This window comes from Vicugna pacos, chromosome 36 (genome assembly GCF_048564905.1).
Source record: "Vicugna pacos chromosome 36, VicPac4, whole genome shotgun sequence".
NCBI lineage: Eukaryota > Metazoa > Chordata > Mammalia > Artiodactyla > Camelidae > Vicugna > Vicugna pacos.
In genome coordinates, this window is record NC_133022.1 from 3,450,103 (window position 1) to 3,455,688 (window position 5,586).

Consider the following 5,586-nt stretch of genomic DNA (forward strand, 5'->3'; position numbering starts at 1 on the left):
TTTTCCCCCCACTTAACATAATGGTTTCAAGTTTCATCCACGTTGTGACATGTTCAGTACTTCATTCTTTTTTTTTAATGAAAAACATTCCTCTGTATGAATATGTTACATTTTAGTCATTTGTCAGTTGAATGACCCTTGGATTGTTTCTCGTTTTTGGCTGTTGTGAAAAATGCTGCTGTGAACACTTGTGTGAAGTTTATTGTGTGGACATACACTTTCTTTTCTCTTGGGTGTGTACCTAGAAGTGGAATCCCTGGCTCATATGCTAACTTATGTTTAACCTTTTAAGGAATAACCAAGCTTTTCCCCAAGAAGCTACACCAGTGTAACCTTGTTTAATGCTCTTGTCTGCTAATTCCATTATCTTTTGCCATTTCTGAGTCTGTATCTGTTGATTGTTTCTTTTGCTGGTTCTGGGTCATAATTTTTTCCTTTGCCTGCCTGATCATTTTTGCTTGGATTCCAGACATAGAGTGTTGGGTGCTAGATTTTGCTGTACTCCTTAAAGCAGTGCTGGATGCTCTTCTCATATGCAGTTAAGCTACTGGGACTTAGCTGTATCCTTTTGAATCTAGTTACTAGGTTTTCTTAGGGTATGTCCAGGGCATCTTTTAGTTTATGGATGATTTAGCCCCAATACTTAGGTAGTGCTCTCCTGAGGATTTTATGTGATGCCATGTGTTTTGGGAATTATTTCCACTCTTGCTGGTGGAGCCATGAACCACTCCTAGTTCTGTATGAGCTCTGGGCTTCTTTGTCCAACTGTTTTTTGTTTGTTTTTTTAAATATAATTGTACTGAAGTATAGTCAGTGTACAAAGTTGTGTCAATTTCTGGTGTACAGCACTGTGCTTCAGTCATATAGGAACATGCATACATTCATTTACAGATTCTTTTTCAACATAAGTTACTACAAGGAAGTGAATATAGCTCCCAGTGCTCTACAGTATAAACTTGTTTCCCCTGAATTTAGATGGTGTCCTCTTACACAGATCAGAATTCCACCTGACTCTAGGGACCCTCTGTGCTGCCCGCTCCTCCAAGAGAGGCTGTCCTGCCAAATCCAGCCATTTTGGCCTCCCTGAGTATTGATCTCTACCCCTCAACTCAGTGTGACTGTCATCCTCTTGAGTTTCCCGTTCTCTGTGATGCGGCTTGGAACCTGCCTTCTGGCACTAAGCTCAGGCAGTCATCGGGCGTGCCTCCCTGCTTTCCCTCTTCTCAGGAATAAAGTTCTATGCTCAGTGGTAGAGCGTGTGCTTATCAGCATGTATGTAGTGCTGGGTTCATTCCCCAGTGCTGCCATTAACGTAAATAAATTGACAAACCTTATTACTTCCCCCCAAACTTACAAACAAAAAACCAAATAAAAATATCATTATTCAGTTTTATTAGGTAGAATTATGACAATTTGCACATATGGAATATATTTCATATATGTACATATATGCAGTATTCTGCACATATTTATAGTTTACATATATGCACTGAACATTGTTTTTAACTAGAGATTAGAGCTTTAGCTTTTTAACTCTACATAGTTAAGAAGTGAATAAAGCCAACCACTAAATAAGAATCAAAAAAATGCAGTAACTTGATCATAAAGGACAGTGAAATATCCTTACACATATTCAAGTGATCAATCATCAAGTTATAAATAATAAGTAGTTCATTTTTATCCTGTTTGTTATTTAAGATTTCACATTTAAATGATATCATAGTGTATGTTTCTTTCTTTTTCATGCCTACTTTACTTAGAATAATGATCTCTAGGTCCACCCATGTTCTTGCAAATGACATTATTTTATTCTTTTTTCTTAGCTGAGTAGTATTCCATTGTATGTATATATGAATGTATAAGTATATGCCATATCTTCTTTAACCAGTCTTCTGTTGATGGACATTTAGGCTGTTTCCATGTTTTGGCTATTGTAAATAGTGCTGCTATGAACATTGGGGTACAGGTGTCTTTCTGAATTTTATTTTACTCCAGGTTTATGCCCAGGAGTGGGATTGCTGGATCACATGGTAAGTCTATTTTTAGCTTTTTAAGGAACTTCCATACTGTCCTGCATAGTGACTGCACAATCCACACTACCATGAACAGTATAGGATTGTTCCCTTATCTCCACACCCTCTCCAGCGTCTATTCTTGCAGATATTTTAATGATAGCTGATGTGAAGTGACTTCTCATTGTAGTTTTCTTCTGCATTTATGTGCCAATTAACAATGTTGAGCAATTTCTCGTGTGTCTATTGGCCATTTGTATGTCTTCATTGTTGAATTGCTTGTTTTGCTCTTGTGCCCATTTTTAGATAAGTATACTTGTTTTTCTGATTTTAAGTTGTATGTTCTGTTTGTGTTTTTTTTAAATTAGTCCCTTGTTGGTCTCACCATTTGCAAATATTTTCTCCCGTTCTGTATGTTAACTTTTTGTTTTTTTTGATGGTATCCTTAGATGTGCAAAAGCATTTAAATTTACTTAGATCTCTTTTGTTTATTTCTGCTTTTACTTCCGTTACCACAGGAGCTGGTTCAAAAAATATATTGTTGTGATTTATGTGTGAGAGTGTTCTGCCTGTGTTTTGCTCTCAGACTTTTATAGTATCAGGTCTTATGTTGAGTCTTGAATCCATTTTGAGTTCATTTTTGTATATATGATGTTAGAGAATGTTCTAACCTCTGTCTTTTACAGGTAGCTGTCCAGTTTCCCCATCACCACTTATTGAAGAGACTGTCTTTTCTCCCTTGTGTATCCTTGCCTCCTTTGTCATAGATGAATTGACCATAATCATATGGGTTTACTTCTGGACTTTCAATCCTGTTCCATTTATCTTTGTGTCTGTTTTTGTGTAAGGACCATAATGTTCTGATTACTGTAACTTTGTAGTATAGTCTGAAGTCAGAGAACATGGTTCCCCCATCTCCATTCTTCTTCAAGATTGTTTTGGCTCTTTGGGGTTTTTTTTTGTGTTTCCATACATATTTAAATTTTTTTTTTTGTTTGCAGCTGTTGTGAATAATGTCATTGGTAATTTGATAGGAAGTGTATTGAGTCTGTATGTTGCCTTGGGCATTATGGTGTTCAGGTCATTATTCTTCAAATATTTTATTTATTGCCTGCTACTTTGCCCAGGCACCCCAATTTTCCATGTATTAGTCTGCTAGAAGTTCTCACACAGCTCACTGTTATGCTGTTCAGTTATTTAGCCTACTTTTCTTGTGTTTCCTTTTGCCTATCTTTTGTTATCATATTAACAAGTTGATCAATATTTTTTCTGTAATGTCTAATTTGCTATTAATACATTCCTGTGCATTTTTCTTCTTCGAAATTGTATTTTTTACCACTAGAGGTTTGGCCTGAACCTTTCTTATGTGTTCTGTCTGTTTACTTAGCATGCTTAATATTTTTTCTACCATCTTTAAGTATGGTTATATTAGCTGTCTAGGATCCTTTTTAAAATAATTCTGCCATAAATATATTTCTAGTTCTGTTTCTTATTTTAAATGTAAAATGTTTTTCTTTTATATTGTGTAATAGGCAAAATTATGTAATTCAGTAAACTTTTTAAGAAATTCACATGTTCTAATTCCTTCCACTGCCCATCCCCTTATGTTTCTGTCATAACCTTCTGGATAGCCCTTTCAAAAAGAATTTTTGCTCAAGTTTGAAATTTATATGCTGACAGGCATATGTAGAATAGATAAACAAGTTTACACTGTACAGCACAGAGAAATAGGTACAAGATCTTGTGTTAGCTCACGATGAAAAATAATGTGACAATGAATATATGCATGTTCATGTATAACTGAAAAATTGTTCTCTACACTGGAAATTGACACAACATTGTAAACTGGCTATAACTCAATAACAAAAAGGCAAAGCAGAAATAAACATAAATATATAATTAAAAAAAGAATATTTGCTCAATCAACTGTTTTCCTGTCATTCAGTCCATAATTCTTTTAGTTGAGCTTCTTTGATCCCTAGTAGAACACGGACACACTTCAAATTTTCCTCACTTGTAACCTTTGGGATCCAGTATCCTCATGCAGGTTACTTTAGGACTGTTACATATTTGGGGTCAGGGAAGATGGGTCTGCCTGGTTCTGAGTTTTCAAGACTTTGTAAACATGAATTAAGTTCAAGTCACACACATCACACTCTGGAACAGTGCTGATTGTTGAGATATGATAATACAGAAGATACAAAAGTTTTTCGGTATTTTCATAGTTTATTTAGCAGCTCTGTCTTGTAGCTCTTTCCCACAGATCTAACATGCAGTTCTCTGAGGAAAGGAAACCACACAGTTACTCTGTGAACCACTTCCAATGATGTAGGTCTACAGAAAAAACCCCATCAGGTGATTGTCTTTTTTTAATTGAAATATATTCATTTCACAATGTTACATTAATGTCTGGTGTACAGCATAATATGCCAGCCATCCATATACACACGTATATTCATTTTCATATTCTCTATCATCTTAGGCCCTTGCAAGACATTGAATATAGTTCCCTCTGCTATATAGTAAACCCTCGTTGTTTATTTTATATAGAGTAGTTAGTATCTGCAAGTCTTGAACTCCCAATTTATCCCTCCCCACCCCCTTCCTCCCAAACAACAATAAGTTTGTTTTTCATTCTGTTTCTAATGATTGATCTTTCTTCTTCTTATGGGTAACTTAGTCAGACATAGCAACCCTGATAAAATAATGCTGACTGAGTTGCTTAAACAAAATAATTTTATTTTTTCAGAGTTTTGGACGTTAGAAGTCCAGGTTAAAGCTCTGGTAGCATTTTGTTTCACATATCCTTTCCACAGTCTGTGCATCTGGGGCAAGACCGAGAGGGGAGATGGGGAGAGAGAGGAGGCAGAGAGAGATTGAGCAAGCACAATTTCTCTAATGTGTCCTAGTCCTTTGACAAGGATTCCAGGTGCATCAGATTGGGGCCTTACCTTTGGACCTCTTTTAATACTAATTACCTCCCCAAAGGACCAAATACTATCACAGTGGAAATTAAGACATTAACATATGAATTTTGTGGAGACATGATCTTTCAGTCCACATTATGCATGCTTTTTTTTTCTTTCTTTGCATTCTTGGTAATTTTTGTTAGAAGTCAAACAATATGAATTTTACTTTATTGGGTCCCAGATATTTTTATGTTCTCAATATCCCTAAGCTTTGTTCTGGGATGCAGTTAACTCATTTGGAGGCCTTTTGATATTTTTGAAGCTTTCTTTTAAGCTCTGTTAGTGCTAGACCAGAGAGACATTCAGTTTAGGGCTCATTTTGCTCCCCTCCTGGGGCAGTAACCTCCTTAATGCTTTATATACTGTTCTGGGGATTCAGGTTTTGCACTCTGGTGGGTGTGGGGGTGAGCATTTCTGACCCTGCATGAGCTCCTGAAATTGTTCCTTTTGCTCATTTTGGGTTGTTCTTTGTTTATTTCTCAGTAATTTCTTCATTCATACGCACTGATTAGTACTGTGTTGAAGACTCCAGGAGGACCTTTTGCAGAGTTTTGGACCTTTTTCTCTGTAACACCATCTTCTCTGCAGGACTTTGCTCTGTGAGT

At 36.2% G+C, this 5,586-nt stretch overlaps 1 non-coding gene across 1 annotated transcript; it reads right to left on the reverse strand.

The window, feature by feature from the left end:
* Positions 1–4,249: 4,249 nt before the first annotated feature.
* LOC140691729 (small nucleolar RNA SNORA18) lies at positions 4,250–4,379 on the reverse strand. The gene has a single exon (XR_012067415.1). It is a non-coding gene; the product is annotated as a small nucleolar RNA SNORA18 (small nucleolar RNA).
* Between the last annotated feature and the right edge of the window lie 1,207 nt (positions 4,380–5,586).